Below are 7,786 nucleotides of genomic sequence, written 5' to 3'. Positions count from 1 at the left end.
ATGGGAAATTTAGACGCACCACATACAGCACATATCGGGTTACCTGACAAAGTATTAGAGGGTGTAGACTCGTGCAGCATTCATGAGTGCCTTAAGGCACACAATGGACACCTTTAGAATGGAGTATGACCCTTTAGTATGGAAAAACCCTCTGCTGTCCACGGTTGCGCTATAGACTTGATGCAGTCGCTTCCCATGTTTCTGTAGGCTATATGTAGATACGTCCTCCAGCGCAACGTTTTACCCAGCGCAACGACGCTAACATAAACAGTAACATATATCTCTAATAAATCATTTTCATCGGAACATTTACGCTTCGTGAGAGACGTAAACTCGAAAGAGTTTACTGCGCAAGCAGCTGTCATGGTCAAGAACCATCTTATTACACTCGCGCCTGCATACACACGTATTTTCATTAATATTTAACAATGTGTTCTCATAGAGGATTAAATAAAACATTCGTACCTGTGAGATTTTCATTTGTTGCAGTTTAGTCGTTGGCGGCGTTCATTCATCTATTATTTGTATTTCCTTCAGCAATTCTGTCCATGAAGACATTGCGACACAGAATACAGTGGCTACGTTCGTTCATTCGAATCAGAAGAGGAGGAGGAGGAGGAAGAGAGAGAGAGAGAGAGAGAGAGAGAGAGAGAGAGATTTGTGGCACCGACCTATACTTATACATCTAAACATATAAAAATGAATGTGTAAATGTTACATAGAAATTGTAAAGGCAGCTGAAAATATGAGTGCATTTTGGATTTTTTGGATTTTGGATTCTGCAAAACATTTTGCTGCTGTTAACAAAAATTATATAAAAACAATCAAATCAAAACATCAGTAAACTATTACAGAACATCTGTCAATACACATTTAAGTGATTCTGAGGAAGCTGATAAAGCTGGTTTATTTAATGCCCACGAGTCAAATTTTGTAGAGAATCTTTTATTTCTTTATAATCTCAAATAAATAGCTTATAATAAGCTTACAATCTTCCAGATCACTCTTAATTGGTTTTAATGCTGCCACTGCTTTAGACAAATTGCACTAAAGATTTGTAATGAGATTTGAATTTGAAGATTGAACAGGCCATTCAAGAACATTTTATGACCCATCTCTGAACCAAAATTACGTAGATTTGGATGTATTTGGAATGTTTTTTTTTTGTTTTGTTTTTTTTTTTTCTGCTGGAACGTCCTTTGATTATCAAGCATAAAGTGCACCAAAGGCATCATAATCTTTGCCAAAGGCCTGATACATTAAAGAATCCATGATGTCCTTCATACAGTCAGCATTTCCACTTCATGCAGCAACACGCTTATAACAAGACTGGTCCACCTCCATGTTTGACTGTGGTCATGGTGCTCTTCTGCTGATGAGCTTTGCCTTTTTTGTATCTGACATACTGCTGATTCATGGGTCCAATAAGTTCCGGTTCAGTCACATCTCTCCTAAAACATACAAATATTCAAGTTGGCACTTTATATTCTCTTTGGTCAAATAGTGTTTACCAAGATGTCCCAACATGATGGCCATGCTTTCTTAGTTCTTTTCTTACACTCTGCATTGCCATATTTTTTTCCTTCTTTCATCAGGTCATCTTGCAAGTCTTTGTAAACTTGTGTTTTTTCACAGTTGCTGTGATCAAACCTTTTATTACATTTTATTTTGATGATATATGTTTGATATATTTTTCCAAACACATTTTAACAGGGAGCTCTTTTGACTTGGTCATATTTGCTACTCAACTTTAGCACATGTATGCATTGAATTTATGTTTAACAGTTTAAGCTAATTACATTTTGCTATCATGTTTCCAACGGCCTAATTGCAGTTTTACACAATTTGGACCCTACTGTAAATCACCTAAAAACAGCAATGTTGAATATGTGTTGAATAATTATGACTGCATAACAAAAAATAAATAATAATAATAAATAAATAACCTATAACTTTTACTTTATACTGTATATTGACATTACATTTTGTTGTTGTTTTACATTTTGTATCTACAAAAAAGCTTACTTTTGTAAATTATTACTCTGGGGTGTAGAATAATTTTGATTGCAATGTTACATATGGGTAAGATCTGTAATGTCAGATTATATCAGGATCATAAATATGACACTAATCCTTTGCAAATTAACAGGATTACAGTAATCTGGCAAGGATGTTTACTTTCATTCTCCTTCATTCTCCAGGAGTGTGACTAGACTGTCTGTGCCACCATAAGAGGAGGCCATGGTCCATTTTAGACATAAGAGATAAGTGACCTATGCATGTAGCATGTTTTAAGCACTGGAAAATATGGCCACAATAGAATGGTACACTGTTGGTAATACTTTTTAAATTGATAGTCCACTTAAGTAACAACTCTAAGTAACTTTGTGAGGACATTTCAACTTAATATACTAACCCAAACCTTGACCTAATGGTCTACTAGTACTCTTAAGAGTTAGATGACATGTAGTTGCAAATTAATAATTTAGTTGACATGTTTCAAAGTTACTTGTAGTTAATAGTTTATTTTGTATATATTTAGTTTTATATTTTAGTAATTATGAATAATATATATTAGGGTTTTGGGTTACATTTTATGTTTATTTAGTTAAAATAACAAATTTATATTACACACTACATGATATGTGATAATTGAAAAAGCATAATAAGGGTATTTTGCTTTTTCAGTTATTACATATCATATAGTGTGTAATATAAATGTACCCACGTTATTTGGACCATCTTGTGCCTCTGGGTGTGCACTGTAAATTGTTGATTAATCACAACAGACTTGGCCATCTGACCAATCAGAGCAGAGTAGCCTCTTAGAAAGGAGGGTTTCAGAGAGACCGGATCCTTGAAAGAGCCATTCCAGACATTGTGTGGAAAGAAGGTGATGTTGCAATACATATTATTAGAAAATTAAAGTTGTTTTTTTGTTTGTTTGTTTGTTTTTTTTACCTTGGATGCATGTAAACATATTGTAGGAGGCCCCTAAAACAAAATTAGAAATGTAAAACAGCATATTTATTTGGTTTTAATAAGCGGACCATTACTTACATTGTTAATGGAAACATACAAATTAGTATTGTATTGTATTGTTTGTTTCTTCTTTTTTTATTTTTTGATAGTACAGTGAATGTTTATTTGTTTATTTATTATTTTAACATAGAAAATTTGTCAACCATAAGTGAAACTATAACATGAATTTACATTTCATGAAAAAAAAAAACAATAATGCCTTCCTCATTTGAATACCACTGAATGCCAAACAGAAAATATAATTCCAGGGCTTTTGAAACGTGTTTGACTGCATGTTTCTCCTCATGGCTGCCCACTGTAATGACATCACACTGCACATAAGCATTGCCAGTGCATTCATTCATGGCAATAGCGCTGTGCTATTGCTGTCTGTTCATACCTTGCATAGTTGTGATGTTGATGCAAGCACATGAGCTGCATGAATCAAAACTTGGTAACATATTGACAAATTTGGATTTATGAATAAAAACTTACAATGCAAAACAAAAAATTCACAACAAGATCAATAGCATGGTCACTGCCAGTAAAATACAGTTTAGTGAAAATTTTAAATCACATTTTATAAAAGGGGATAAATAACAGCTTAAGTTCTCCCAAAGAAACTGAATCTGATTGCAATGATAGAATAAATGAAGTAAAGTTTCTTCCTCAACTTTGCAGAATACACATGTTGGAGAGATCAAAAAAAAGAAGCAATTTGGGAATTAGCTGGATAAACATTATGCAAAATCTTAAAATGTATCTCTTTTATTAGAAATGCAAAATTGTTCAGTGAGTAAACATGCTTTCTTCCAATGAATACTGTCAAAAGAATTGGTCTAAAAAATTTTACATCTAGGGGATGTGTATACTAAATAATGTAACATTCGCTTTATAGACTTTATGTTTATTCTTCATAAACCCATTTTGTGTTTCGCCAATTATATCATACTACTATACTATACTAGCAGATTTTAAGCAAGTTGTAAAAATTAAAGTAATTTATAATCAACATTTAACAATGAAATTGGTCTTCAGTTTTCAGTTAAGAGTGGATCTTTATCCGATTTAGGGATCAAAGAAATAAGTCCATTGTGGGTGTCACCTCTCCTTTGTGAGTACATTCTTTAAACAAAATAAAGACAACTTTAAGGGGTCCCATAAATGTAAATAAAATTTTCTTTCTTTATTATTTTTTTCTCTTTTAATTTGTTCACTTCTGTTAACGGTTCTTTAAATCTGAAAAACTCCCAACTAGACCAAGGGTCACCGTCAACTTTACAAAACATAGTTTTAGCCTGATGAGTAACATAATCATTGAAAGGAGCATCTTCCAAGACAATTGCTAAACTTTTCAGTAACCTTTTGTACTACTTGGCTTTCTATATTGTTTAAGGTCCCAATAAATTTATATATGGTCAGTAAATGGGGCGAATTGATGTTTAGCAGAAATAACATCTTTCAAAATAGCATGAGAAATAAGAAAATCTAATCTAATCTAAAAATTAATGCTATCATATGCATTAGAGGCGGTTCTTGAAGGAAAGCTATCTTGCATCTGGACTTTCATTAAAATCTCCAGCTATAATCAAATAATCATTAATAAAGCAACATTGTATACTAATAAACTTAGCTCCCAAGATTTTGAACATACTGTACATACATTAGCGTTCTGTGAGTTGTGCACATAAACATTACATAAAATGAATGCCACTTTTTCAGTTTTACATTCCAAAATGATCCATCTACCCTCATCAGATAAAAAAAAAAAAAATCTAAAATGTCACCATTAAATTTATGCTTTAAAATTAAAGTACCTGCAGAACAGTTAGATCCATGACTCATACTGCGGGCCGCCGTTTTCACGGCCTCAAGAAAGCCTCCTGCTCTCCAGCGAGCAAGCCCTATTGAGTGCACAGTTGTGCCGCGGTTTCCTCCCTGGGCAGACCGGGACTAAAAGAGCAATTTCTCATGGCTGCATAAGACGTTCTTTTAAGAATGGCTTTCCGGCCATGTGTTTCTGGGTGCGGCAGTTTCCTCACCTCTCTGGACGGACATGAATGCTGCCTCACATGTCTGGGCCGCGAACATGCTGAGGCGGCGTTCACGGATGGTTTGTGCGTTCATTGCCAACGCATGACCATGGCCACGCTGAAGACTCGCCGCTCGTTCGCGAGACGGCTCCCCTCTTCGTCCCGCGGCAGGCGGTTAAACCGTCAATGTTTTTCGGCCACCGTGGCGAGACACAAGGGGGACTTACAAGTCACCGTGCAGAACGTACCGCCGGCTCCAAAAGCCCTGCGGACTTCTGCACCTCAGCATGGTCCCGTCGAGTTGCCAGAGCAGTACGCTTCCCCGCATGCCGGGCTGAGCGTCTCCTTTGGCGCTCCACAGGAGGAAGAGATGTCTGTTGCAGCATCAGAGGGAGAGTCTGAGAGTGACGTGGACATCTCGGCAGCTCAGCGCCCCTCCGTGGTTGCTGCTCCACCGGAGATCGACGCCGAACTCTCGGCTATGCTCCTCCGAGCTGCCAGGGGGATCAGTCTGGAGGTTCCTTTGGCGCCTTCGGCCGATCCTTCTCGGCTGGACGACTGGTTTCTGGCCACGCGGCTCTGCCATGGCGGGATCGGCCGCATCTCCTGTCCAGGGCTTGTGAGGGCTCGTCCGCCCTTGCGGGCCACGTTTTTTACACCACTGACCAGGCTGCCTCCGCCTTGCATGCTATGGTGACCTTACAGGTCTACCAAGCCCAAGCATTGAAACAGCTGCACGAGGGTGGTCCTGACCAAGGAGTTATGCAGGAACTCTGCGCTGCCACCAACTTCGAAGGTCACGGCGCGTTCCCTTGGTCAGGTGACGTCCACGGCTGTGGTCCAGGAGCGACATCTATGGCTCACTCTGGCCCAGATGGCAGACGCCGACAAAGCACGCTTTCTCGATGCTCCCATCTTCCAGAGTGGCCTATTCGGCGACACTGTCGAGGACTTTGCCCAGCAGTTCTCGGCAGTACAGAAGCAGACGGAGGCTATCAAACATATTCTGCCCCGCCGCGAAGCTCCCCCCTGCGGCGTCAACTACATCTACAGCTCTGACTCCTGCGGAGGCCCACGACGCCAGGCTGGCGGAGAGGGCCTGGAAGCGCAGAGCTATCCGCGGGAGAGCGGCGCCGCCCGCAGCTCAGGGACCGGCCCGAAACACCCGCAAGAAAACTGCGAAACGTCCCTGACGCGGGCAACCCATAGGTGATGGAGATTGCTCTTCAGGGGATGACAACATCAACGTTCCCGCTCCCAGTGGAGGGCCGGGAGCCACTGTGTACTCACAAAAAGAACTAATTTCCTCACCTCTGGGGCCTCCTGAGCAGCACTTACACTCCTCGGAACTGGACTCGGAGCCTTCTATCGCCAGTGCGGGAACCAGGGAAGAAGGTAAGCGCTGCTTAGTGCAGTTAGACTCTTCTCCAGGACGTAAATCCTTCTGCGTTCAGTCTCCTTCCCTGTCTCCCCCTAGGCTGCCCCACCACGGTCACGTCGATCAACGTTCCCTTGATACCGCTACGGTGGTTGATACGGATGGTACAGCTTTGCGATTTAGCTCACCAGGCGTCCGCCCAGGTTCAGAGGTACCCTTTACATTTTTGTTCATTCGGGCACACCTGCCTCTGTCCTGCTTGCGGAGGTCATGATCCTACTGGCGGAGGTCGTGATCCTACTGGCGAAGGACGCGATCCAGCCTGCCCCTCCAGCCGAGATGAAGTTAGGGTCTTACAGTCCCTACTTCAATGTGCCCAGAAAGAGTGGTGGGTTAACACCCATCCTGGATGGAGCTCTGTTTCGGTCCCTTCTCAGGCTGCCGGCCCAGATGCTCATGACGAAGTGCATACGGGTATGCTTTCGTCTCCAGGGGTGGGTTGCAGCCATCTGCCTGAAGGGCACCCGCTGTTACGTCTCGATTCTTCCCCGGCACAGACCCCTTCTGCAGTCTACTCCCGGGGGTCGAGCGTTTCAGTGTGAGGTGCTTCCATTTGGCCAGTCCCCTTCTCCCCGTATCCTTCTTTAGGCCACGGGAGCTTCCCTGTCCCCTCTTCGGCAGACAGGGATTCACGTTTCCAACCGCCTCGACGACTGGTGCCTTCCAGCTCACTCGCGAGTTCCGTTGTGCGAATTAGGGGACCTGGTGCTCCGGCACCTCTGCCATCTGGTCCTACAGGCCAACTGAGGGAAGAGCAAACTCCCTCTAGAATAAGTCTTGTTGGTTGCGCCACGGGAGTGGCCCACCCGGACTTAGGTCTCAGTAACCATTTCCCTCGCGGCAGCCCCTCCCTTCTAGGGCACAGGTTGGCACCCACAGACCTCTCCGGCCTTCCTCAGGCCGTGATAGGAACTATCACTCAGTCCCGAGCTCCCTCTTCCAGGCAGGCTTATGCACTGAGATGGGGTCTGTTTGCTGACTGGTGTTCCCACAGAGATGCACAATTGCAGTAGTGCTTTCCTTCCTGCAAGAGAAGTTGGACTGCAGGCTGTCCCCTTCGACTCTCAAAGTGTACGTTGCTGCTATCGAAGCGTATCATGATGCAGTAGATGGAACATCTCTTGGTAAGCACCAACTCATCGTTCCTGAGAGGTGCGAGGAGGATCAATCCTCCCAGACCACACCTACTACCCTCTTGGGATGTCTTCGTCGCCCTCCAAGGCTTGCGGGACGCCCCATTCGAGCCACTGGCGTCAGTTTTGCTAAAATTTCTGTCGCTTAAGACAGCGCTCCT

The 7,786-nt window shown here is 42.4% G+C and overlaps 1 protein-coding gene across 1 annotated transcript in view; it reads right to left on the bottom strand.

Moving 5' to 3' along the window:
• The window catches only part of LOC141287446 (uncharacterized), a 15,692-nt gene extending 15,102 nt beyond the window's left edge, over positions 1-590 (bottom strand). The window contains exon 1 of the mRNA XM_073819597.1: positions 466-590. The gene's annotated coding sequence lies outside the window, so the exon portion shown is untranslated. The remainder of the gene's footprint in view (positions 1-465) is intronic.
• Positions 591-7,786: the final 7,196 nt, after the last annotated feature.

This window comes from Garra rufa, chromosome 15 (assembly GCF_049309525.1).
Source record: "Garra rufa chromosome 15, GarRuf1.0, whole genome shotgun sequence".
Lineage (NCBI taxonomy): Eukaryota > Metazoa > Chordata > Actinopteri > Cypriniformes > Cyprinidae > Garra > Garra rufa.
The sequence above is the reverse complement of the archived record's forward strand: the minus strand, read 5'-3'. Positions and strand labels throughout refer to the sequence as shown.